Here is a 27,634-nt window from a genome sequence, read left to right as displayed (position 1 = left end):
AAGTGGAGAGAGTGAACCAAGAGCTTTTCCTGTGCATTTCTGTCATCCCAGATCTAAGCCCTAAGCCATAGGAATTTACGGGTGATAATCAGCATTTTGAATTGACTTAGGACCTCATCCCATTTGGTGAATCCAGCAGTGCCCAGCAGGAGCACATCGCCCCACATCTCACATTGCCTGGCTTTTAAAATTATTATTATTATCATTAGGAGCCCCGGTCGCAAAGTGCGTTAAAGCGCTGAGCTGCTGAACTTGCAGACCGAAAAGTCCCAGGTTCAAACCCCGGGAGCGGCGTGAGCAGCCGTTGTTAGCTCCAGCTCCTGCCAACCTAGCAGTTCGAAAACATGCCTATGTGAGTAGATCAATAGGTACCGCTCTGGCAGGAAGGTAAGGGCGCTCCATGCAGTCATGCCAGCCACATGACCTTGGAGGTGTCTACGGACAATGCTGGCTCTTCGGCTTAGAAATGGAGATGAGCACCAACCCCCAGAGTCAGACATGACTGGACTTAACCTCAGGGGAAACCTTTACCTTTACTATTATTATCATTATCATTATTATTTATTTCTATCTTGCTTTTCTCCCATGGGTGGTATTCAAAACGGTGTACAAAGTTTAAAACACAAATACATATACCTCAATACATAAAATACATAATGAGTTAAAACATCATAAGCCAATTTAAAAAATAACCCAATTTAAGCACTCCATAAGGTAAAGGCAAAGGTTTTCCCCTGACATTAAGTCCAGTTATGTCTGACTCTGGGGGTTGGTGCTCATCTCTATTTCTAAGTCGAAGAGCCGGCATTGTCCATAGGCACCTCCAAGGTCATATGGCTGGCATGACTGCATGAAGTGCCTTTACCTTCCTGCCGGGGCAGTCCCTATTGATCTATCCACATTTGTATGTTTTCGAACTGCTAGGTTGGCAGAAGCTGAGCTAATAGCAGGCGCTCCCTGGATTCGAACCTTTGACCTTTTGGTCTGCAAGTTCAGCAGCTCAGCACTTTAACACACTGTGCCACCGGTAGCCCCATATACGACAATTAATAACTTACTGCAATTACCATCAAAAAAATTTCCCTAACCACTGGCCAGTAAGATTATTTATAAAAATAACATTATGCAAACTCGTAAGGCACTTCATTTTTGTGAGGCCATGCCGCAATTGCCAGGACCAATAAGCCTTCATCTTATGGGATGAAGCCTCCACCGCTGGCTTCCCCCCGTTGATCTCTACGCAATATGGGGAGCCTCTCATGTTGCTGCCATAGCAGCATATGCTGGTTTCCCCTTCCCTTTTACCATGGAATGGTAAAAGGGATGAGCGCCTGCTGTTAGCCCCAGCTCCTGCCAACCTAGCAGTTCGAAAACATACAAATGTGAGTAGATCAATAGGTACTGCTCCGGCGGGAAGGTAACGGCGCTCCATGCAGTCATGCCGGCCACATGACCTTGGAGGTGTCTACAGACAATGCTGGCTCTTCGGCTTAGAAATGGAGATGAGCACCAACCCCCAGAGTCAGACATGACTGGACTTAATGTCAGGGGAAAACCTTTTTTACCATGGAGTGTTTCCAGAAGTAGCTGTGCATGGTGCGATGGGAGACGGCAGGCTTCATAGCAAAAAGGGAAGGGGAACTGGCATAGACAGCCAAATTTAGCTCCATCAGATGAGGTTACTAGAAATAGATTGACCACCAGTGGAGCCATTGAAACTAACCATTGCAGTGACAGTTGATAGACTAGATAGAAGAACTTCATTGTCATTGTACTATTGCACAATGAAATTAAATACTCTCCCCAGCACACACCACAAAACAACACACCCATCCCTTTACATTCCAACCACCACCGCATATCCCCCAATGCCACATCAATGCAAAACCATGGAGTTCAACATAGGTACAGCTCTAGGGTAAAAGCTATCTTTTAGGGATGGAAGAAGGGTTTTCATCCGCATAGTGAAAGACATGGAGCAATGCCTGCCTTTTTCTCTCTCCTTCTGAGGGAGTGGGCAAAGAGGGAGGGACTTTCATCTGTTTCTGGGCCCAAGCATGATGGATCTGTGCCTGCTTTGTCTTTTCTCCCACTGAGGCCAGGGCAGGTGCAATTGGGATGGAGAGCAAGACCCTTCATTTGATTCTTGGCTTACCTACGATATAGCCATGCCTGCCTCTTTTTCTCTTCCTCCAAAGAAGTGGCAGCTGAGATGGAGAAGGAGTTTTCACCTTCTTCTAGATTTAGACAAAGTGGAGCTTGTATGTTCCTTATTACTGGTCGTTATAGCCCTTATAGTTTTTATTGTAGCTTAAATTTTGAAAAATCTAATTCTAGTAGCCCATTTTGAAATCCTCCCTATTGTTATAATGCTAAGAGCAAAGCCAGCACCAGCCTGAGTTGGTCACCATGAATGGTGTCCTTTGTGAAGTGAGAAAGCACCACTATTTGTATTGCAGAGGCATTCGTCCCCAAACTCTTGTAGCAGTAAAAATATTTGGATGTGTGCAGCCCCCTCCCTGCAGCACATTTTACAGTCTAACCTGTTCGAATGAGACTTTCACAGACTCAGCTGCTTGATGTTTTGTCACCAACGTGAGATGACAGTTTTATAAAGCCTCTAGGACTCAACACAGCCCTCCTCCCCTTTGCATTCCATTAAAGGAAATGCACAGTGTGCAAAGCGAATCGCTGTGGATAATGCTGCTCTCAGCATTTATTCCCTTAATTTATTCTCTGGCAAAAAAAAATCTCATGGCGTTCTTCTTTCCTGTGACTGTCTAGTATTTTCTGGCAACATCAGCTTGGATCTTGTCTTTTGAAGAAATGCGATCCCATGGCTCACTTAATATTCTCCTGCTATTTCATCTCCCTCCACACCCTCCCCCCTTGTTGCCTAGGCAGGAAAAATGGGTCACAATTTCGCTCTGCAGTGTAACAGAGAACTCTCGAGACCTTTCAATGGTTCAGCTGGGAGGAAGTCTGCATATCATTATAGCACATAGCGGTCTTTATTCGGGAGAGCCACCGGTCCTTAAGAAAGCTCTGCAAATGACTTATTTGGTGCCAATTTCAGGTTACTCTGTGTCTTGTACTGGAAGCTCAGGTTTATTTTTCATGAGCATACAAAGTCTTCTGCCATAGATTACAACAATATTATTTATTTATAATAATGCCATTTAACAGCTGATGTACTATCTCTGGGTAGTACACAAAACCAATGGTAAAGTACTAGACTGAGATTCAACACAGAGGAAAGGGTCATTGTATGGCACAATGTAACATAACTATGCTAGACTGGGCACATAGTACCTTGAACTTACTACTGAACTGCTGTATCTCTATACAGCCAGTCCATGCGAGGTGGAAGTTGAGAAGGTCTAATAATAAAAGTGTCTTCTTGTGCTCCTGTAACCAAATACAAAATTATTATAAGGTGTAACAGTTGATGTAACCCTTTTACATGGGACATTGTGGGTTTTCCATATTAATGACTATTTATATATCAGGAGCTGGCATGACACACTACATTCTTCAGGATCTGGATCTAATTCAAGTCTTTTTTACATCTGAAGCAGGGCTGATCCAACATGGGACGCCAATTACTCCTCGGAGTTGGGCGCACGTCGACGGGGGGCGCTCTCGGACAAAACATGTGCCTTGGCAGCTCTCTGTGTGCCCCGTACTCTCCGTGCCTTTTTCCAGCTGATTTTGACATTTTTGTCCCTGAGTGGGATTCGAACTCGCAGCCTCCTGGTTCTGAGTGTGGTGTGCTCTCTCTGGGAGCCACCGACTGCCCTGTAACAATAGCAATTCGGAACTTATACTTATTCACTCTCTTGTAATCATTCATCTTTTCCCTTTATCTTCTAAGAATAATAATAATAAAACTTTATTTATTTATTTATTTATTACGATATAATACTGATAATAATACAATTTAATAATTTTAATTATATATTATATATTAAATGTAATATTACTAATAATATTACAATGTAATGATTTAGTACAATGTAGTAATTTAATACTATTATTTTACTATGCTAATAATATAATGTATTGTATGTGAATGTAATTTGTAAGCTGCTCTGAGTCCCCTTTGGGGTGAGAAGGGCAGCATATAAATGTAGTAAATAAATAAATCGAGCTGTCAAGCCTCATCGCCTTCTCTGGCAAAACATGTGCCTTGCTCCGTACCCTCCCATGCCTTTTTCCAACTGATTTTGACATTTTTGTCCCTGAGCGGGATTCGAACTCGCAGCCTCCTGGTTCTGAGTGTGGTGTGCTCTCTCTGGGAGCCACCGACTGCCCTGTAACAATAGCAATTCAGAACTTATACTTATTCACTCTCTTGCAATCAGTTCATCTTTTCCCTCTATCGGGGCCATCCCAAACTTGGGGACATTCCTTCCTTCATCCCTCTCTTTAGAGTCCCCCAGGATTTATGTGCCAAGGAGTCTGGCTTGCTAAGGTACTTTGGGAAACTACATCTCTCATGTATATAAAATTGCCCTAAAAGCTCAGTGTTTCTGTCTATGTGTTCCTACTTGCCCATGTGTTATGTTGCCTCATTATGTTTCTGAGACCCCATCCCCTTCCCTTTGGCGGGAAACGGTGTTTCTGACCCCAAAGAAGTCCTGCATCCCACATAATCATATAGCCTGCGGGGACGAAATCAAGCTGGGAATTTCCTCATCATGTATAATTATGTGAGAGGAAGTCATAGGGAGGAGGGAGCAAGCTTGTTGTCTTCTGCCTTGGAGACTAGAACTTGGAAGAATGGCTTCAAACAAATAACCCACATTACCTGCTTTGAACTGGGATATATGGCAGTAAGGACTCAGACAATCCAGTTCAAAGCAGGTAATGTGGGTCATCCTGCCTTGATATCCTGGGTTATAGAGCTGTGTGGAAGGGCCCAAATTCTTTCTCCTTCTCTGCCAAATAATGCTGGAAAGTGTCCAGAGGAGGGCCACATCTATGGCAGGCATCCTCAGAGGTTGTGAGGTCTGTTGGAAACTAAGCAAGTGGGGTTTGTATATCTTTGTTGAGAGGTGTTAGCTGGCCCTGATTGTTTCATGTTTGGAATTCCCCTGTTTTTGAGTGTTCTTTTTTTACTGTCCTTTTATTTATTTATTTATTTATTTCCTATACTTCTGTCCCGCCCTTCTCACCCGAAGAGGACTCAGGGTGGCCTCACAACTGGCAACAATTCAATGGCCGACATACAAATTCCAATAATATAATGACAATTAAACTCAAACATTAAAACAAAAACTACTAAAAACAACAATTACAACCACATAAGTTCAAAATCATAGTCCAGAATCAGTCCAGTGGTCAATACTTAAAAAGTCCTCAATTATTGCACTGCTAGGAATAATGCTCAATAACCATAACCATGTCTAACAAGGCTATTCTATGCTAATCAAGGTGATCAACTGCAGTTATTCACACTTGCCCTTCATATTATCCAACATTTTTGCTTATCCAATGCTCTGCTGGCCCGTTCATGTGGTTTGGTGGGGGGGGGGGGGGACCAAAATTTCTATTCGCTTACACTTGAAAATTATCTTGGGCCGGCTCTGATCTGAAGTAAAATCTGACTTTTCTAGGAAACCCAAGTTATTTTACATGTGCCCATGATCCAAACTGGCTTTGATGCTGAGCTGAGTGGGTGACACAGGAAACTAGGAGGTTCACTGGTCCATTCCAACATGAAATGCTACTAATTTCTAATTTAATCACCCCTATTTTTGACAATGCAGTTGTGTGTACAATTCCATATTGGTGTCAATGCACCTCAGTCGATAAACATTTAATATTTAAATGTTTATCGACTGAAGGCCCCTCCCACCATCTCCAACGGACGCTCTGATGCCAGAGCAAAGAGGGAGCCAGCAAAGACAGTCTCCATCTTGTCTCCTTGCTCCAGCTGAAGGCCCCTCCTACCAGTAACATGCTTTGTGTGTGTGTGTGTGTGTGTTTGTGTGTGTGTGTATACATATGTGTGTGTGTGTATGTGTATGCGCATGCACACACACACACACGCACACACATGAATATATATAATATTAATATTAATAATAATATTATGTTGTAATACAATGTAATAATAATTATAATTCACTATTATAATTGTATATTTATATTACATGCAATATTACTAATAATATTGCAATATAGTTGTATAATATAATATATTGTATGTATATATACTTGTAAACCGCCCTGAGTCCCCTTCGGGGTGAGAAGGGCGGTATATAAATGTCGCAAATAAATAAATAAATAAATAAATAAATAAATATGAGCTACTTAGTTTAGTAGGTTGGTCAATGCCCTATCGAAACATACACATATAATGTGGGCATATGTATATTCACATGCACAAGGAGGCAAAAGTAAAAGGGGTGACAATTTTCTGAAAAAAATGCAAAGTATAGCCAGACCACCCTTTAACATTGAAGCGAACTCACATAAGGGGAAACGTATGGCCAGTAATTTAATAAGGATGTGTGTGGTGTCAATGCAGTTACTACAGATCAGGAAAATGCAAGCTAAAGCAGAATTTTCTCTTCTGTGTTGACACACCACAGAAGCCCTTGGGTGCCACCACTGACTGTCCCATTACCCAATAAATACATGCAGAGGGACCAAACTGATTTTCTGAGATAAACCCATGCTGTTTTCTATTTACACAAAGTTCAGCAATTCCTCTTTTCCTGTCACAAGTATTTTTTTTTGCAAGTGAGTAGCTCTGAATCTGGTTTTCCTAACCAAGCCCATATTTCAAAGCCATGGTTCCTACTGTTATGTGTATCTCTTCTGTGGTTTATATTTGTGAGACAGTGGCATATTATTTGCTCTAGTTACATCGCCTCTTATGCACCCTTACTTGTTTGTTTGGCCTGCCTTAAAGAACAGCAAGGCAGGGTGAACCTCAGTCTCCAGGGGGGCACTGGAGAGTCATAACATCTCTTTTCCCTGCTTTAGTTTGCAGTTTTATCTGGAGATAAACAGGGGAGAAACAGGCTCTCATTAACTCTCCCCAGAATGTGGGCTTTGGGCCAAAAATGTGTGCATTGTTGGGGGCGGGCCAGCAGCATCCCACAGTTCTTAACAACTTTTGTTTAAACTGTACAAAAGTTCAAAAAGTCATATAAGTAGGGCCAAGAAATCCGGGGCTAATGTGTGTTAATCCACAAGTTCCTCATAAATTCCCACATTTCATAGATGAAAACTTCAAAATATGGAGCATGGTAGCAAAAGATATCATTAGGGATGAATACAAAAGCTGCTGTAGACTGCAGTAGTTTGCTTTTGTGTGAGCCTTTTGGAAGGACCAAATTCCATCCCACGCACTTCTTTTTGCTGATTGAATTGTGTTCAAACTACTTTTGAACTTAGATCTCAATTTGCATTGATGGATGCAAGCTGAAGACAAAGGGGAAAGTGGGAGAGAGAAACTGGGATGTTTCAAAAGCAATCAAAAAGATAGAAACTGGGACAGTTGGTTTCATTTTTATATGATAGCTCTCAAAATCTTCCAGGCTATAGTCATTCTGGCAAGGAGATTGGAAAGGTAGCTCAAGAATCATTCATCTGTTTCCCATTTTCTCCAGGTGGTAATGTTCAAAGCGTTTTCCTAAGAAAATTGACAAGTATCCTTTACATGTTTGCCGCCAATATCATAAGCCCCAGTTCTCCTAAACTGTAATAGCTGCACTCTTTTCTCCTTTTGGATGCTAATTTTTTCCCGGTAGGGTCATGGTATTTTGCTGCCTGAGGTCAAGGAGATAAGCACCCGCCATGTCCCACATACACAAATCAACTGGATCCACAGATTAATCTTTTTTTTATTACTGGCAATGTTGTTGATCATCCTTCCTGCAGCATAGAGGGTCCATAATGGGCTGGATTTCAGCAGAGTAAAAGGGCTCAACTCTTCTGTAGAATCGCTTGCAGGGATTGGGGATGTTTTCACCAAGTCTCTCCCAGCTAAGGATATTATTTCACTCTGCTTCATGGCTGCTGGAGTCCAAACAAAATGGTACCCCCAATTCCACATGTAGAATCCAATCAGAATAAAGCAATTGATTCTTACTTCCACATGTAATGAGTTAAACTCTTGTGCCGGCTGAACTGCTGACCTGAAGGTTAGGTCGCTGGCCTGAAGGTTGCCAGTTCGGATCTGTGAGACGGGGTGAGCTTCCGTCTGTCAGCTCTAGCTTGCAGGAACATGAGAGAAGCTCCCAGCAGTATGGTAACACATCCGGGCATCCCCTGGGCAACATCTCTGTAGACGGCCAATTCTCTCACACCACAAGCAACTTGCAGTATGTTCTCAAGTCACTTCTGACACAACAAAAAAACTTCCACATTAACAACTGGATGATAACCTGCTCTCAGTGGTGGCTCCTATGTCCCTATAAATCTGTTCTAGGTCTTCCTGTGATATTTAAAGGAGCTATCCAGAGTTCTGAACCTGTTTTGTGAAGGGATTCAGCACCTTGGAGAATCTCTTTAAAACCTAAGTGAAGACCACTCCAACTAACAATGTCCAAACTTCCTTATGGCTATTGCTGTTCAACAGTGGAATACGCTACTGAGAGTCTCCTTCTTCGGAAATTTTTAAACAGAAGCTGGTTAGCCATCTACCAGGAGTGTTTTGATTGTGTGTTCCTGCAGTAACGATTCCTAAATGTTACTTTCTCACTTTTCTCTATCTGAGATTGCTGCTGTTCTCATTCTAATGACAAGAATCGCTTAGAGGTTATCCACACAGCACAAGTACATTCAGCATTTCTTATCCATGGATTTGACCATCTATGACTTCAAAATCTTCCCCTGCCCCATCCTGCATTGGTGTAAAAATGAATATGTGCAATGTCTGTTTCATCCTTTTGTGTATGTGCCTTCAAGTTGCCTATTAACTTTTGAAGATAACAAAAAATTTCCTGGATTTTCTTAATTAAGAAATACTCAAATATAGGTTTGACACTTTCTGTCTTGAAAATAAAGTCTACATTTGTTATCAATGGATTTGACCACACATGACTGGATGGTGGCCTTGCATCCAAGAACAAATCAGGGCAGACCCTGCTTAGCTTCCAAGATCCTGCTTTTACATTATTTTTTACAAAATGTTTATTCTGAAACTATTGTGATTGAATAAATATTTACTACTCAGTAAACATTTACTACTAACAGTGATGAAGTAACAGGAAATTATTTATGCATGTATTTTCAATATTTATCTACTGTTCTTCCCCTGAACTTGTTCTGGAGCTATGCATACTTTTTGATTTTCCTCTATCAAAAGATTCTCATCTAATCCTGAATAAATATGGTCTACTCTAACCATTTATGCAGTGCATAAAACCTAATACAAATAATACTTGACTCAAATGATTATTTGATTTAAAACATAACTTTATTTATGGTTACCTCTCATTGGAAACTCTCATTTTCTTAACTATAAATTTTAATAACATTTGTAACTTTCCTTACACTGTTCCTTATTATTTTTGTACTAGTATGTAAATATTTACAGTGTCTGCACCTGGAAAAATAGCATTTGTTTGATCATCTGAGACATAAAGGTGTTTTAACCTATTTTCAATTTAAGGTGCTGATTTACAGGTTTGCCTCAAATGTCTTTTAACACAGCTAAATCTCCCATGATCAAATATCGCTCTTGAACAGGTTGGAGAATCTCTCAGAGCACTGACATAAAGTAAATTGAGATCACTTTTGAGACCTACTTTGTTGTATTTTAAAACTATAAAATGCTTTGCAATATTAAACTAAATTCAAAAGTCAAAAGGTCAGAGATTTAATCATAGAATAATGAGTAATATAAAGGAAAACCCCTATATCCCTGAGATGTATATGAAATTGCAGATGCAACCAATCACTATTAAACAACATGACTTCCAATCCCATTGATTTGCTAGGAATTTGCTAGGTCCAACAATGCACCTTTACGACACCTTCTGGGTTAAGTATACATTAGATGCATCTGGAAGACCCAGCAAATTCCTAGAGAAGCCCTTTTTCTGAAAGTGCAGTTATAGGTTTTGTGGTTATGGGAGTTTTTACTGCATAGAGATAAAATTTAACAAGAATATGTCATCTTATAAGTCCAATGAGTATCCTGCCAGATCTAATAGTACATATCCCTGTTTACCTCTATGGGTAGAAAATTCTGTTCTGGGTAGAAAAGTATCTGTTCTGTGGGGTTGTTGTATGTTTTCCGGACTGTATGGCCATGTTCTAGAAGTAGCCTGGAAAACATACAACAACCCTGTGATCCCGGCCATGAAAGCCTTCGACAACACATATCTGTTCTGTACTCAATAGGTTTGGCTGAATTACATTCCATCTTGGCACTCTTCAGCATTCTTCTCATTTCAGTCTTTGTTCTGGGATTAACCAGAGGTCTCTTGACTGAGATTTTCTCCAAAGGCTTTGTAGCAAACATCTAGGCAGCCCAGCATTTAATTCTGGAAGTTAGGTATCTCTTTAATGTTGTGACATCTCTTACTTCCTATCTATCCCTGTAGTTGCCTGGAATTGGAAATCCAGCCTTCTGAATGAAAGCATATGCATTACTACTGAGTTCAGTGTTTGCATTTGGTAAACTAGATTTGGTTTCTTATCTAGAATAAGAATGATTATCTTTGGAACCCATCCCATGGATTTTGGGCTCTGTTTACCTATGTGCTTTGGAACCGGAGCTACACAGAAGCCCCATGGCGGCCATCACATGATGTAAAGGCACTTCCAGTGGGACTTCGTGGGACTCTATTTCCACAGTGCATGAAAATGGAGCTCAGAATGTGTTTTGAAGAATTCAGTGCTACCTGACTCCAAACAGGGGAAAGACAGACCTCAACAGGGAAGGGATGTGGGATGGCTGGCTAGCCATCCCAGAAGATAGACCTTGATGGGAGGGAATGGAGTAAGATGGTTCCCTCTACTTTCCTCTGCATTACTCCTGATCATAGGATGAGGTGCTAAGAGAAAATAGACAATAGAGAGCAAAAGAGCACACAGCCCAGTTTATCTCTCAAGTTTTTTACAGACTCTCTTTACCTTTTAAGGGACCGAGTACACAAATGGCTTTAGACCCGGGTGTTATCCAAGCTGCAGTTCTTCTTTTCTGCTTACAGAGATACAATCTAAAATGGACATCACAGGACAGCCCTGATGGCCTAAATCTATTTTGAGCAGAATAGCAGTTCTGCAACCTGATGAGCCTAGTTGCTTCAGACTTTCATCATAGTCAGGGTGCTGCCTAAACATAATTGTGTGATTTGGTGGATGTCAACTAGTGTTGCTACATGTTTTTTTTTTATAAAAAAAAAAATCAAAAAGGTGTGGCAAAGAAAGGTGCATAAAATATACATTGAAGACTCTTAGATATACAGTGGCACTAGATTTGGTGGTAGCCAGTGAGCAAACTGATGGTGTCACCTCCGTGAACCTCCAATCACACCGGGGGGTGTGTATGTGTGAATGTGCCTTCAAATTGCCTGCTGACTTACGACAACCCCATGAATCTCATAGGATTTTCTTAGGCAAGGAATACGCAGAGGTAGTTTTGAGACACAGATGTGCTGAAGGCAAAATCAGAGGCATTTATTCTCCTTGGCCCATTGGGATATCAGAGAAGTCTGCGCTGACCAAGATTTACATATCCACAATTACAGAGATACAGGTGTATTTATAGCAGTTTGCCAGCTATTCAAAACAAAGGCACATTGTCGCACTGGTTTCTGATTAGTCCAAAGTGGTATCGGCTAGGATCCACTTCTGGATAGTTCAGGAGCTCCGTTCTTCTTTGTCGCTGATTGGCTTTGGTTATGGTGGGAAATTTAATAAACTGTAATTGGATTATTTTGAGAGCTTGTGTCGGTATATTGATCCACCCAGGAGAATGAGCGGAAAGCAATACAGTGTTGCAAGAGATAAGGGGCTGAAATGGGTTTTGATATTCCTGCTCCAATCAATACAATGGGTGCCAGCCAAGCGAAGAAATGGGTGTGGGCAAATCCAATGGGGACTCCAAGGAGAAGTCCGATTTGGCAATAGAGGTGGGGAAACATTCCCAAGAGTGAAATCAGATCATTAGCAGAATTTTTTTTTAATAAAACTTTATTTATAACCCACCCTATCTCAGCAGGGTAACCCAGTGATTCTTTCTTAAACCCATTGTATGTTCCAGTGTCTTCCCAGGGTATTATGAAGGGATTATGCTAACTAACATGTAGATCTGAAATGTGTAAAGTGCTTGTGCAACATTTTAGTTGGTTTTTAACGAGAGTTGGCTTTAAAATAAGAATATGGTAAATGCGGGTTCCCCTATCAATCACTATGGAGCCACAGGCTCTGGGGTTCATACTTTGGGGTCCTATTTTCAATAACAAGAAGGTTCAAAAAATAAATTAGCATATTGATATAATGCATATACACTGAGATTACAAAAATGATTGTATTTAATTGGATATTTTTTATCAAAAACATATCTGTTGAAAAAGATATGTACTGCTGCTATTAATTCATCATGATTGATACTTACTGCTTTATTTTAAATCCTTTCATTTATTCTCACTATCTTGCAACCAAGTTCCTCTGTGAAATAACTGCATGGAAAAGCAGGGCTAGAAGCCTAGATTAGCTGAGGCTAATAAACTCTTGTTCCACAAAGCAGGCCTTACATCACCTCCTGAAGAAGCTTCCTCTCACTTTGGACATTTTTCACTTGCAATGCTAAACATATCTTTTTGTTTTGGAACGTATCACTTTGAGTCCTTTTGATGTGCAACGTAAAGTGCAAGATGGAGTCATTGTACGTTCAAATATGCCTTCCAGAGTTTAAGGAATGTTCTTTTTTACATTTGCTTTGCTGTGCAGTACAAAGCTAGATAAAAACAGATTTCAATGTCAGTTATGATGAGCAATATCTTGGGCTAAACTATGGAGAAAAATGCTAGAGAAAAATATCAAATATTGTCTTCCTATATGCTGGGAAAGTGAACTTGATTTTATCTTAGATTAGTAAACCCAAATATGAATGAATTTTCTGGCTGTGCAAGCAATCTCTTCACACTGTGTTTTGCATTTGAAACAAGGAGTCCAGGATGTCTTGGGGTTACTATAATTCCCTGTGTAAGCTGAACCAGAAAATACAAGCAAAAGCCAGAACCCTACTGGTATCTTATGCATGCATTTTCCCCCCTAAGGAAGCAGCTAGATATACCATACGTGCTCAGTGTACAATGTCTATATTCTATAATGTTGCAGAGACATTATTTATTTATTTATTTATTTGCAGTATTTATATTCCGCCCTTCTCACCCCAAAGGGGACTCAGGGCGGATCACATTATACACACATAGGGCAAACATTCAATGCCCATAAACACATCAAACAGAGACTGAGACAGACAGACGCAGAGGCAATTTAACCTTCTCCTGAGGGGATGTTCGATTCTGGCCACAGGGGGGAGCAGCTGCTTCATCATCCACTCTGACGGCATTTCCTCATTCCAGGTCGTAAATTAGTTAAACTTGCCTCCCACTTTTTTTATAAGTGGTACCTTATTTCCTACTTGATAGATGCAACTATCTTTCGGGTTGCTAGGTCAGCAACGAGCAGGGGTTATTTTTTATTTTTAATTGATGGGTGCTCACCCCGCCACGGGCTGGCCTTGAACTCATGACTTCATGGTCAGAGTGATTAATTGCAGCTGCTCAACAGCCTGCACCACAGCCCGGCCCCATTATAGACAAGATATTGCATTTGCAGTGCCATTATACAAATGGATGCAGATCAATGATTGTCCATCTGCTTTTGTTGCAAATACATGGTAGTATGTCACATTGGAACCTGCATAAGACTATGCATTTAATAAACAACAACAACAACAACAACGATATGAGAACTGTATTCAAGAGAGCAAGAGACATGTTATGTTCTTATGAGAGGGAGTTGCACAGCCTGGGAACAAATGTTCTCAGCAAGCATACTTTTGACAATGATGAAACTAAGAGAAAAGTTTCTGATGGCTCTGATGGTGAAAAGTTCTGTGTTATAGATGTACAGTAGAGTCTCACTTATCCAAGACTCACTTATCCAAGGTTCTGTATTATCCAAGGCATTTTTGCAGTCAATATTTTCAATATATCATGATATTTTGGTGCTAAATTCGTAAATACAGTAATTACAACATAATATTACTGCGTATTGAACTACTTTTTCTGTCAAATTTGTTGTATAACATGATGTTATGGTGCTTAATTTGTAAAATCATAACCTAATTTGATGTTTAATAGGCTTTTCCTTAATCCCTCCTTATTATCCAAGATATTCGCTTATCCAAGGTTCTGCTGGCCCATTGGATAAGCTTGGATAAGTGAGACTCTACTGTAATTACCAGCAAAAGTTCTATATTGTCTGATTTGGTCATTTGCTTGCTCAATGAAAGGAAATGAACATTTTCATGAAATCAGAAAATCAGAAGCAACAACAAAAGAGGTTAAAATATTATCTACCATGCAATTGCAGTGCTTTGTGCTTTAATAGACTGTTGCACAATGCTGCTCTCTGCTGTTTGGAAATCAGAAGACGTTTACTTCTTGGGAGGAGAGCAATGGCTAATAGGCTTGTCCGATCGATGGAAAAAATGTTTCAATTCTCGTTTCTAAAGTAGGGGGTGCCGGCGCTTCGATATAGAAATTATTTCCGAATTTTTCACCCAAAAATTTCAGATATTTTTGAAAATTTGTAGTGATTCTTAATGTTTCTAAAATGGCGGATGCGCATGCGCAATCACCAAAAAAAAACCCGGGGGGGGGGGACTTTTACTGGGCTCTTCCACACTCATTTCTTGAGCTATCCTCATCAAATTTGGTACAGTGGGAGATCACATTCAACACTCTTTGCTCAACAAATTGCAGAACGTTTCCTGTCTCCTATGATTTTTGGCGAATTTTCATAACTTTTTATAATACACTATTTTTCAATATTTGAAGAAACCTGTTCCTGGTTTGAAAGTCTTATTTCCTGTTCAATTGGGTTCTTATCACTGTAAAAGTCCCTCTTCTACTTGTGTAGACTTTGGATTAGAAACGCAGCACACGCCAAGCAATGCCTTGGCAGGAGTGCCACTGTCCTTTGGAAACTATAAATTGCCTTTGAACCTTTTGATCAATGGTGCCACTGACTGACCTTGTGATTGCAAAAATGAAACTCTGGCTGAGGACTTTGGATTGGAAATGCAGCACACGCCAAGCAATGCCTTGACAGGATTGGCAATGTCCTTTGGAAACTATAAATTGCTGTGGACCCTCTATTGAATCAAATCAATGTCTGACTTTGTGATTGCAGAAATAAAACTCAGCCCAAGGCTTGGGAATAGAAATGGAGCGCGAGGGAAGCAATGCCTTGGCAGGAGTGCCCACGTCCTTTGGAAACTATAAATTGCTGTGGACCCTCTATTGAATCAAATCAATGTCTGACTTTGTGATTGCAGAAATAAAACTCAGCCCAAGGATTGGGAATAGAAATGGAGCGTGAGGGAAGCAATGCCTTGGCGGGTGCCCCACGTCCTTTGGAAACTATTTCTTCCAATGTACCCTTTTAGGTTTGAAAACAATGTGTGTCTTTGTGATTGCTGCAATAACACTCAGCCTGGGGGCTTGGGATTACAAACGGAGCGGGAGGGAAGCAATGCACTTGCAGGAACGCAGACGTCCTTTGGAAACTATAACTTTCAATGCCCCCCCCCTTTCAGGATTGCAAAGAAGGGCTGATCTAGTGATTGCTAAATTCAAAAAAAAAAAAAAAAGGCAGAGGTTTAGAAATGGAGCGTCAGGAAAGCAATGCCTTGGTGCCCACGTCCTTTTAAAAATAAAAATTGCCTAAAGCCACAGCAAGGACTCTGCCACATCCCACAAGCCCCAAGCCAATTTCCCAAAAAAAAACAAAAACAAAACACAATATCGAACCAGCAACAACAGACACTCCACCCTCTATAGCCAGAACACTTAGCCCTCTCTCCCCAAGCAGCTTGATTCCCAGCGCGGCGCGAACCACCCTCTCTGCTCGGTATCCTAGCCCAGAATGGCTTGCCTGGGTTGGGGAGGGGTTTTTTATAGAGATCTTACACGTGGACGCGGAGGACGCTAGCCCCCACCTTTTCCAGCCATCGTGGAAGTCTCTGATTGGCCAGGGAGCGGCAGCCATTTTAGGCTGCGCTAGGCTCCCATTCAAGTTAGGTTGCAGAAACAAAAAATTTTTAAAAAATATTTTTAAAAAATATAAAAAATATTTTTGGGAGGAAAAAATTTAACAAAACATTAAGAAACAATTAGAGAATGGGCCAACAATGGTTCAAATTACATTGCCAGTTGCGCCCAGGGACAACGTTTCAATACTCGGTTCAAAAAGTGAGAACAATCCGAAATAATTCCGAAATAAGAATCATAACGAAATTTTGGACAACCTTAATGGCCAACCTCGATAAAATAGTGAAGAGCAGAGACATCACACTGGCAACGAAGGTCCGCATATGGATGCGAGAGCTGGACCATAAGGAAGGCTGAGCGAAGGAAGATAGATGCTTTTGAACTCTGGTGCTGGAGGAAAATCCTGAGAGTGCCTTGGACCCCAAGAAGACCCAACCAGTCCATCCTCCAGGATATAATGCCCGGCTGCTCACTGGAGGGAAGGATATTAGAGGCAATGCTGGAGTATTTTGGCCACATCATGAGGAGACAGGAAAGCTTGGAAAAGATCACGATGCTGGGGAAAATGGAAGGAAAAAGGAAGAGAGGCCGAGCAAGGGCAAGATGGATGGTATCCTTGAAGTGACTGGCTTGACCTTGAAGGAACTGGGGGCGGTGACGGCCGACAGGGAGCTCTGGCGTGGACTGGTCCATGAGGTCACGAAGAGTCGGAGACGACTAAACGACTGAGTAGCAGCAGCATTTAGAAAAACAAGGTTTCCATAACACAAATAAAGTTATTTATATTTCCTTCTTTGCTTCCATGCTGGGCTTCTTTCTCATGCATATAAACAGCTTCGCTCTCACAGAGCTTCCTCTCGCACCAAACTTATACAGGAAATTCACACAGTAGTTTTACACATAGTAGCCTTCACACTGCAGCTTCACACATGAGGCCTTCAACCTGGGGCTTCTCTCACACTGAGGCCTACCACACACACGGGCTTACTAAGCTACAGGTACACCTGTTTATATTGAACTGTAGCTTTTGCTGAATTACTCCAGCCATTTAACCTTTTAAGTGCTTGACTCACATTTCTGTAATTAAAAATACCTAGTTATTTTTTAAATATTTCTGATGATATCAACTCTCAATACTTTCTATTAACCAGTTCCCTTAAGTGCTCCCCAGACCAAATATATAACTATAATATAATAGGTAACACACATGTAGAATTCTTGGGCTGAGCATTATTAAACTTTTAATAAAATTCAGAATGAAACTTTTTTTCACGACTCAAGAGACTGTATGTATGAGATAAGGGATAGTGGTGTTGGTATGGTATGGGGAACTATGTTGCTAATTTGTACCAGACCTCCAAAATAATGCTTGTGCCCTGCCCATAACTAACAATGCTGTAGATAAATCGTGCCAAGCACAGCAAGGAATGATGTAGTAAACAAGCCTCTGTGGCAAAGTTTTCAGAGTTGTGTTTATATATAATCCACAATGACAGCACTTGATTTGTTCTGACATCACTCAGGATTTGACTGAAGCATTTTATTCACACCTACCTCACCAAGTTGCTGCCTAATAAATGACATCTTGTTTTGACATGAACACAATTGAACTCAGCAGTCAGTTCTGTCACTCAGAAGAAGGCAAGGAGGGTGGTGTCTCATTAAAAAAAACATGGGGGAAATTAAATGTAATGAGTCAACCAGCCAACATTTCAGCCAAAAAAAGTTTTTTGGTTTTTTTTTTAAAGGGGGTGGGGGAGAAAGAAAGGTGGGCTACCCAGTCAGATTTCAAGCAGAAAGAGATTTTTAAGATGACATATTCGGAAACGACAGTAATGCCTGAGTCGCTCGAGCAGAAAGTAAGCACAGAAGAATTTATTATTCAAGGAGGTATACTGGATATTAAAAGAAAAGTCCTGCTTTGTCAGGGGTTTTGTTACAAATTAACTGAATGTTTTGCTCAGCAGCTGTACAAAAGTAATTTTTTTCCAAGTCAGGAGCAACTTGAGAAACTCAAAGTCGTTCTGATGTGAGAGAATTGGCCATCTGTAAAGACGTTGCCCAGGACACGTCCGGATGTTTTTTTGATGTTTTACCATCCTTGTGGGAGGCTTTCTCATGTCCTTGCATGGGGAGCTGGAACTAACAGAGGGAACTCATCTGTGCTCTCACCGTATTTGAACCGGCAGCCTTCAGGTCAGCAACCCAACCCAGGTCATCAGTCCTGCTGGCACAAGGGTTTAACCGACTGCACCCCGGGGGCTCTGTATTACAAAAGTAATGAAATCGTACAGGACACTTTAATCCATGAGAATCTCCAGGAACTTCCCTTCTACGCTGCCATATACAATCCAGATTGCAGCGTTTTAATTTTTGTATACTTTTTATCATGTGTTTATCATGTTTTATCATGTTTTAATTGTTTTGTTTTATAGTATATTTGTTGCTGGCCCTCGTGGCAGAATGTAAGCCGCTCTGAGTCCCCTCGGGGAGAAGGGCGGAGTATAAATGCATGTAATAAATAAATAAATAAATAAATAAATCTGCTTTGAACTGGATTATATGGTAGTGTAGACTCAGATAATCCAGTTCAAAGCAGATAATGTGGATTATCTGATTTGATAATCTGGATTATGTGGCAGATATGTGGCCTGAAGTGTTGGACAATGAACCCTACCTGGAAGCACAATGGCTGACTCTGTGGAAATTATACTTTCTCTGCTTCAAAGAAAGGCTAAGGCACAATCCCTCGTGGTGGTGGTGATGATGACGATATTCCACCTTTTCCCCATTTTAGAACTCAAGGCAGTTTACAACAATGATAGAATTATAGAATTATAGAGTTGGAAGAGGCCACAAGGATCCTCTAGTCTAATTCTCTGCCATGTAGTAATACATAGTCAAAACATTTCTGACAGATGGCCAATTAAACCAAATTAAATACAGGATGCAAAAGCTTAAAAAGCTAATAAACTATCATAAATATCAAAAGCAACAACAATGAATACAAGTCTAGGACATCATACAAAGCCTGTTTCTCCAGTTGTTCAAGACTCGACACTATAAAAAGGTTTTACATATAAAAAGTATATCTGTCTAAATTATAGTAACTCCAATTTTTCCAAACAATACATATATCAGTATCCTATTTTGTTTCCTTCCTTCCTTCCTTCCTTCCTTCCTTCCTTCCTTCCTTCCTTCCTTCCTTCCTTCCTTCCTTCCTTCCTTCCTTCCTTCCTTCCCTCCCTCCCTCCCTCCTTCCTTCCTTCCTTCCTTCCTTCCTTCCTTCCTTCCTTCCTTCCTTCCTTCCTTCCTTCCTTCGTTTCATTGTGTGCATTCCCCCTTTTTATAAAAGTGGCTATTCCGGATTTGAAAAAACATTTCCTTATCAGGAGATCAAAACCTCAGACTGAAACTCTCCCTTGCCCATTAGCATGCTGGGTGGTCATGGGCAAGCCCCTCCATCTTCCTCTGCTCAGCCTTCTTTGCAACAATCCCGGGAAGATGAACAAGATTAGAATTGTAAAGACCTTTGTGTGCACTGAAAAGTGCAATAGTGGAGAGTCTGGCAGAACAGTGTTTGGAGCTAGCCACAGGATGGCAGTCTTGTTATTCCAATTTCCATCCTCTTCCTTTTAAATAAAGCATGAACCTAGAAAGAGCCACACAATTTGATGACTGCAAGCTGGCCTTCTTCCACTCTGGCAAGGAAGTTACTCCTCGAAGTCCTTTCAAGAGGCCAACAACTTCATTAAGACCCAGACGCCAAGCTCCAGTCAAGCATGAACCTAGATGATTACTCCCTCTTTCTCTGCGTGTTTATGAATACTTAAGGGATCTGTGGCCAAACCTGTTCACTGCCTTCCTTCTCTCTCCCAGTTTTCTTTAGGTGCTGCACACAACAATTCCAGGCATTTTGAAATGAATGTGCAGTGCACAATGACAGCCGGAACAAACTGAAGCAATGGTACAGAATCATAGAATCATAGAATCATAGAATAGTAGAGTTGGAAGAGACCACATGGGCCATCCAGTCCAACCCCCTGCTAAGAAGCAGGAAATCGCATTCAAAGCACCCCCAACAGATGGCCATCCAGCCTCTGCTTAAAAGCCTCCAAAGAAGGAGCCTCCACCACGGCCCCGGGGAGAGTTCCACTGTCGAACAGCTCTCACAGTGAGGAAGTTCTTCCTGATGTTCAGGTGGAATCTCCTTTCCTGTAGTTTGAAGCCATTGTTCCGTGTCCTAGTCTGCAGGGCAGCAGAAAACAAGCTTGCTCCCTCCTCCCTATGACTTCCCTTCTCGTATTTGTACATGGCTATCATGTCTCCTCTCAGCCTTCTCTTCTGCAGGCTAAACATGCCCAGCTCTTTAAGCCGCTCCTCATAGGGCTTGTTCTCCAGACCCTTAATCATTTTAGTCGCCCTCCTCTGGACGCTGACTTCTTAAAAACATTGTATTACGAGAGAGAGTTGAATAAAAAAAAAAACCCTGGTATATCTTCATAGAGATTGCACATAATTTAGAAGATGATGTAAAGACTGGGTTGTTGTATGTCTTTCGGGCTGTGTGGCCATGTTCCAGAAGTATTCTCTCCTGACGTTTTGTCCACATCTATGGCAGGCATCCTCAGAGGTTGTGAGGTATGGATAAACTAAGTAAGGAAAGGAAAGAATATATATCTGTGTAGAGTCCAGGGTGTGGCAAGAGTCCTTTGTCACTGGGAAGCCAGCATTAATGTTTCAGTTAATCACCCTAATTAGCATTAGAAAGGTTTTGTCTCTTGCCTGGGGGCACCCTTATTTTATCCATACCTCACAACCTCTGAGGATGCCTGCCATAGATTTGGACGAAACGTCAGGAGGGAATACTTCTGGAACATGGCCACACAGCCCGAAAGACATACAACAACCCTGTGATCCCGGCCATGAAAGCCTTCGACAACACGATGTAAAGACTGTTAAATTATTGCTTTTTCTGTCAGTTTCTATGGACGCTTTTCAAGTTCAAGGCTTTGAAAAAAAAACCCTCAGAACTCGCAAATGTTACCCTTTTTTGGAATTCAGTTCCCAAAATATTCCCATCAGTATGGCTATTCCCAATCTAGCTGGAAAATATTGAGGGAGCCATAGCTCAAAAATATTTTCAAAATTTTCAAGAGCATTGACATAACAATTATGGCCAGTATTTCCAGCTGAGATAATAACTTCCCAAGTCAGCCTTTTCCATCCTGGCACCAACCAGGGGTGTTTGATTGCAACGCCCATCACTGCAGTAAGACTGGCTATGCTTGCAGTGATGATGGGAGTTGTACTGGAAGACTGTTGAACCTAGAATTACCTCCATTTGTTAGGAGATCAGTGTAAATGGTGTAATGGCTTTTTGGGATTAGTTGCACCACATGAGTGTGCCTGATCCCCAGAAAAAGGTTTGTGCAGAGACCAGATTAGAATTATCCTTTTGTTCCACACAATTGCACCAATTTGGTTCCCTGCTTGGGCTGCAATGTAGGCGATTAATTTCTGCAGGGGTCAGCTTTTTGTGTGCTCAGATGAGAAACCTTGGAAGCAAAGAAAGCTTGTGCCCATTTGAGTGCACTCCCTGGTGTGTGTGAACACAGATGCCTAATGAATGAGCCAAAGGAAAGTCATAAGCAGCTCATAACAAACAATTTGACATTAACTGAGTGTGTGAATGCACACATTCCAAGCCTTTGGCAGACATATGAAGAGCACACTACAAACATTAAAACGCAAGCTCTCCAAACTGCAAACACACAAAGAAAGCCCCTCAGATAAAGTTTTGACATCAGGGAACTGACTTTTAATATACAGATTTATTGCTTTCACTTACCAATATTAACAGGCTGCTTTGAAGACTTCAAGTCCCTTGAAATTTATCAACTTGCTGTGTACTTTGTAGATTTATGGCCTGGATCCCTATGTATCCTACACAGACTATTTCACTCCCACAACTGTGCAACTAAGGGTGCACCATTCTAAACAGTAGCATTAATGTGGTTTGACAGCACTTTGACTGCCATAGCTCAATACTATGTAATCATAATTGTACTAGGTCTTTAGCCTTTTCTGTCAGGGAGTGCTAGTGCCCTATCAACTTCAAATTCCAGAAGGAAGCAAAAAGTTTGGGAAGTGCAAATCTTCTTAAATGATAGATAATCCTTCCTTAATTTGTATGATTTAAAAACTATAAGGAAGAAAAATTATATTTCCTGGAGTAGAATGTAAATTTAATGCATGTTTTGAATGATCTTTATTAATGTGCTAGAGTCTGAGTTGTCTATACATGGTGCTCCCTCCTATCTTCTCATTACACAAAACATGTTTCCATGTTTGGGTACCTCATCTGTTCTAATCTACGGTTGTTTCTGCTGCTTAGATGGAGCCCATTAACAAACAGCAATAGTTCCCTTTAGTTACCAAGGAGCCTGAGTGTTATGTGAGGATGCCTGCCATAGATGTGGGCAAAACATCAGGAGAGAATACTTCTGGAACATGGACATACAACCCGGAAAACACACAACAACCCCAAAGGCAATTGTTAGTTTCCATGACTGGATCTGGATCATGTCTTAAACCCTTGTGCTGGCAGGGCTGCTGACAAACAGGTCAGCAGTTCGAATCCCAGGAGCACAGGTGAGCTTCCTCTGTCAGCTCCAGCTCCCCATGCAGGAACATGAGATAAGCCTCCCACGAGGATGGTAAAACATTAATCATCTGGGTGTCCCCTGAGCAATGTCCTTGCAGATGACCAATTCTCTCACACCAGAAGTAACTTACAGTTTCTCAAGTCGCTCCTGATACGAAAAACAGTGTCTGGGTCCATTAATGTGCTCCATGTTTTTGGCTGAACTCTAAAGGAGCTGTCCACGGTGCTAAGCCTGTTTCATTTCAGCAAAACCTAGGCCCCTTCTACACTAGCTTTATATGCCAGGATCTAATCCCAGGTTATTTGCTTTGAACTGGATTATATAAATCCCCACTGCCATATAATCTGGGATCAACAGATAACCTGGAATCAGGTCCCTGGATACAGGGCAGTGTAGAAGGGGTCCTAGATTATTTTCAGTAAACTATTTCCATCAATCGTGAAACTCAGTGGGTGATTCTGGGCAGGTCACATTCTGTCACCATCAGATGAAAGCAAGGGTAGCTTCTTCTGACCACATCTTGGCAGGAAATCCCATGGGTCTCCATGGGTCAAAAACATCTTAATGCTACACAACAAACCTAAATTGGTGTTTATACCCATGTAATTGCTCTTTCCTCCAACAGTTGTGTTAATGATAGCTCACAGAGGATGTGAAGCAAAATACCAGCATCTTCTCACAGGACTTAGATTTACAGCCCGACCCCTGTGTCCATGGATTTAACTAGCCATAGCTTGAAAATACTCCTTCCCCTAAAATCCAAAAAGTAAACCTTGATTTTGCAATTTTATATAAGGAACACTATTTGATTGTGCCATTGTATATATTGAGACTCAGGCATCCATGGATGTGGGTGTCCAGGAGGAACAAGCCTTAGCAGATACCAAGCGCTCACTGTGTATGGCACAAGACTAGGCTTGTCTCCTCAAAAGTCAAAGCTTCTATAATTGCAGAGGAGACTCCAATTTGTTCACTTTTATGCTATAGGATACACCTTCATTTTATGGGACTGTTGTAAGGAGTCAAAGGCATGCGGTAGTGAAGAAGAGTAGCTTATGAAGAATTCAATGTGTGTGTTTGAGAGAAAGAGAGTTTGTTAATCTCTCTCTGTGTGTGTATGTGTGGTGGGGAGAGAAATATCTGGTGAATAAGGTGTCAGTGTAAGAAAGTTTGTGAAGAGGTTTTTGTGAATGAGAAAGAGAGTTTGTGATGACGTCTGTGTATGTGTGTGTCAGAAAAAGGAATGATTTTGTGAAGAATGTGTGTGAGATAGTTTGTGAAGAGTTGTGTGTGTGAGAGAGAGAAAGAGAAAGGATTGTGAATAAGTGAATGTGTGTGTGAGAGAAAGAGAGTTGGTGGAGAAACATTTGTGTAAGAGAGAGTTTGGGAAGAAGTGAATGTGTGTCAGAAAAAGAAAGAGTTGGTGAAGTGTGTGTATAAGACAGAGTTTATGAAGAAGTGAATGCATGTGTGTGTGAGAGAGAGAATTGTTGGTGAAATGTGTGCAAGAGAGAGAAAGCTTCTGGAACATGGCCACACAGCCCGAAAGACATACAACAACCCTGTGATCCCGGCCATGAAAGCCTTCGACGACACATTGAACATCTCTACGGGGAGAAATTGTTCCAAGACACACGGAGATTGGAAAAACTAAGGACCAGGAAAGCACATCTGCTGTGCTCCCTGACCTTCCTTCTACGCTGCAGAGACACAGATACCATCCCACAATTTCTTGCAGCCAAAAGGACCTTCAAAACACCACAGGCTCATCGCATTTACAACCGCCTGGAACGCAACCTCTTGAGAGAGAGAATCCACACCATCCGTAAAGAACTCGCAAACACAGACAAAGAACTGCTGCACCTCCACATCAACATCAGCCAAAAGATGAATACCCAGGACTGGGATAAAATAGACAGCCTTACCTACAAGAAAATGGAGAAAGACATGGTTCTCCACACCAAGAGACAAAAACAAAAATTTGACAAATGCCGTAAGCAACAGCCAAAGCCAGAACTGGATAAATCACGGACCATCATCAACCTGACAGACAGACAACTCACTGAAGACCAAGTATCCATTCTAGAAAAAGGAGGAAATTTTGCAGTCACCACCACCAGGATCCCAGTAGAAAACATCATTGCCAATGTTGAATCAGCAATTTACCAGCTCCCTGAGGAGGAAGCAGAGGAGGTAAGAATGGAAACAGCAAGGATCCTGAGAAATGCAAAACTCCCCCCCAGCAACATAACGAGAAAAGAAAGACAGGCCATCAAAGATCTCAACTCAGATCCTGAAATCATCATTCTTCCAGCTGACAAGGGGAATGCCACAGTAATCATGGAAACAAAACAATACAAAGAAAAAATCAGACAACTTCTAGATCCCACAATTTACAAGAAACTGAAACAAGACCCCACTAACAAAATCACCAGAAAAACGAACACTCTAATCAAGAACTCCTCCATTAACTTTGACATACGCCAACAGCTGTGCAAATCAGAAGCCCTCCCACCCAGGCTTTACGGACTCCCCAAAATCCACAAGGACTCCATCCCACTCAGACCCATTGTAATTGGATCGCCGACTTACAACCTGGCAAAATTTCTGGCTACACAGCTACAAACCCACATTGGGCTCACTGCACATTATATCAAGGACTCTACACACTTTATAGAAAAGATCAGCAACCTCAATCTAAGCACCAAGGACATCCTGATCAGCTTTGATGTGGTGTCCCTTTTTACCAAAGTCCCAGTAGCTGACACCCTCACACTAATCAAACAAAACTTCCCAGAAGACATCACAGCCCTGTTTCACCATTGCCTCACCACTAGCTACTTTCAGTGGGACACTGGATTCTATGAACAGAAGGATGGAGTGGCCATGGGGAGCCCTCTCAGCCCAGTAGTAGCAAATTTCTATATGGAATACTTTGAAAAACAGGCCCTAGAAACAGCACCAAAAAAAGCCAACTGTTTGGTTCAGATACGTAGATGACACCTTCACAATTTGGAGCCATGGAGAGGAAGAACTCAGCAAGTTCCTGGACCATCTTAACAGCATCCACCCAAACATCCAATTCACCATGGAAAAAGAAAAGGAAGGAAAACTGCCATTTCTAGATGTTCTGGTCATCCGCAAACCCAATCAACAATTGGGCCACACAGTTTACAGAAAACCTACACATACAGATAGATACCTTCATAAAAACTCCAACCATCACCCAAGTCAAAAAAGGAGCACAATCAAAGCCCTGACAGACCGTGCACAAAGAATCTGCGAACCTCACCTCCTCCAAGGTGAACTCAACCACCTAAACTGGGCTCTACAAGCCAATGGATACTCCACCACAGACATCAGAAGAGCTGCAAGGCCAAGAACAAGCCATGAGAGTCAAGACAAAGATCCACCCAGAGGAAAGGTGTCCTTACCATACATCAAGGGGACTACTGACCGCATAGGGAAGCTGATGAAGAAGCACAACCTACAAACTATCTACAGACCCACGAAGAAAATCCAACAAATGCTACGGTCAGCGAAGGACAAGAGGGATCCTCTCTCTTCTGCAGGAGTCTACCGGATACCATGCAGCTGTGGACAAGTCTACATAGGGACCACCAAACGCAGCGCCCAAACAAGAGTCAAAGAACATGAAAGGCACTGCAGACTAATTCAACCAGAGAAATCAGCCATAGCAGAGCATTTGATGAACCAGCCTGGACACAGAATACTATTTGAGAACACAAAAATGCTGGACCATTCTAACAACTATCATGTCAGACTACACAGAGAAGCCATTGAAATCCACAAGCATGTGGACAACTTCAACAGAAAGGAAGAAACCATGAAAATGAACAAAATCTGGCTACCAGTATTACAAAACTCAAAAATCAGAACAGTAAATAAAAAGCAATACTCCGAAAACAGAGGGTTTCCAGACATGAATCAACCAAGGGCAGTTAACGACTCTAAACAAAGGATGCCCCAGAGGCAGGAAGAAGACAGCAGATAAGCTTTTCAATGCTAATTTAAGTGATTAACTACACTACATTCATACTGACCTCTCTCACCCTAGACTTTCCACAGATATATATTAACCTCTTTGCTTAGTTTTCTCCATACCTCACAACCTCTGAGGATGCCTGCCATAGATGTGGGCGAAACGTCAGGAGAGAATGCTTCTGGAACATGGCCACACAGCCCGAAAGACATACAACAACCCAGAGAGAAAGTAGTTGTGAAGAAGTGTGTGTGTAAGAGAAAGGGGTTGTGAAGAAGTGAATGTGTGTGAGAGAGAGAGTTGGTGGAGAAATGTGTGTAAAAGAGAGCTCTCTCTCTCACACACACACAGAATTTCTGAAAAAGTGAAATGTATGTGAGAGACAGAGTTTGTGAAGAACTGCATGTGTGAGAGACAGTGAAAAAGAGAGTTTGTGAAGAAGTGAATGTGTGTGAGAAAAGAAAAGAATTGGTGAAGTGTATATATAAGACAGAGACAGAGTTTATGAAGAAATGAATGTGTGAGAGAGAGAAAAAGAGAGTTGGTAGTGAAATGTGTGTAAGAGAGAGAAAGGGGTTGTGAAGAAGTGTGTGTGACAGAGAGTGAAAGTGTTTAGGAAGAAGTGAATGTGTGTGAGAAAGAAAGAAAAAGAGTTGGTGGTGAAATGTGTGTAAGAGAGAGAGTCTGTGACAAAGTGAAGTGTGTGT

General features: G+C 41.5%; 1 pseudogene; it reads left to right on the top strand.

Moving 5' to 3' along the window:
- Positions 1-24,365: 24,365 nt before the first annotated feature.
- On the top strand, positions 24,366-27,147 carry LOC134298793 (uncharacterized; annotated as a pseudogene).
- Positions 27,148-27,634: the final 487 nt, after the last annotated feature.

Source organism: Anolis carolinensis, chromosome 4, assembly GCF_035594765.1.
Source record: "Anolis carolinensis isolate JA03-04 chromosome 4, rAnoCar3.1.pri, whole genome shotgun sequence".
NCBI classification, from domain to species: Eukaryota; Metazoa; Chordata; class Lepidosauria; order Squamata; family Dactyloidae; genus Anolis; species Anolis carolinensis.
Note: the sequence above shows the minus strand (reverse complement) of the source record. Positions and strands in the feature narration are given on the sequence as shown.